The sequence below is a fragment of the Phalaenopsis equestris genome, unplaced genomic scaffold, assembly GCF_001263595.1.
Source record: "Phalaenopsis equestris unplaced genomic scaffold, ASM126359v1 Scaffold000349, whole genome shotgun sequence".
Taxonomy (NCBI): Eukaryota; Viridiplantae; Streptophyta; class Magnoliopsida; order Asparagales; family Orchidaceae; genus Phalaenopsis; species Phalaenopsis equestris.
In genome coordinates, this window is record NW_018164791.1 from 374,066 (window position 1) to 375,146 (window position 1,081).

Genomic DNA, 1,081 nt, shown 5'->3' on the forward strand with positions numbered 1-1,081 from the left:
ATATCTGTGTTTCCATAGTTGCTTTGGCTATAATTTTAGGGCATGCTTTTTTTTGTTTTGCTTAGGTTCAACTTTAGGTAAATTAAATTAATATCTTAATCTATGTTAAATCAATTATTTGGATTGATTTGAGTTGTGTTTATGTTCCTACTTCTTAACTTATGCTTGAACTGCATTTAATCTTAGGAACATGCCACCGAACTCATATGTTTTTACTTGGCTACTACTTATTTATTTTCATGCATATGAGAGTCGGCATATATGTAAAATGAAGTTTCGGCATTAGATATGTAAATATATAAAATCCGAGTGATATGCATGTGAATTTCCCCCTCCGTTTTTATTTTTTGTTTGACGTAATCTTTATTAATATCATAGTTTCAAACTTGTGTTAATCTATTTTTAATTTTGATTTTGGATTCATTATTAATTTAGATTTTTAATTAATTCATATTTACTTTCAATTTAACTTCATAATTTGCTCTATATTCGTGTGTTTATATATAAGATTTGGATTTAAAATTTACTTTTAATTTTGGAATTAACTTTGATCTAGCTTTATAATTTCAAATTAAATTTTAAGTTGAATTGAGTCTTATTTCAATTTTATTTTTAGTTGTTTTCATGTTAAATGTTAATTTGGGTCCTTTTTATATTGGGTTTATTTAGTTAAATTTGAATTCGGATTAAATTTAAATTTAAATTGGATTTAAACTAAACCCAAGTCCCAAGTCCCAAGTCCCAAGTCGGATCCAGATCAGTTACTTAAGTATGTATGAGAGAATTTGACCAAAAATGGGGCCACCAGCCGATGACGACATTTTATAGTGTAAAAATTATACAAATCTAATGAATTGCAATACACTATTTCTATCAAAAAAAAATTCAAATTTTTATATTATATTTCATATCCATCCAAACAAATGTCAAATGTTTCAATCTTCCTAAATTTGATTTACATAAACCAAAAGAATTTTAAAAAACTATGGAGAAACCTCTCCACCCAATCATCAAATATTTATTTCATTTTCAACTAAACTTTCTTTTCTCCCAAATTTTCATAAATAACCTTTTAAATTTC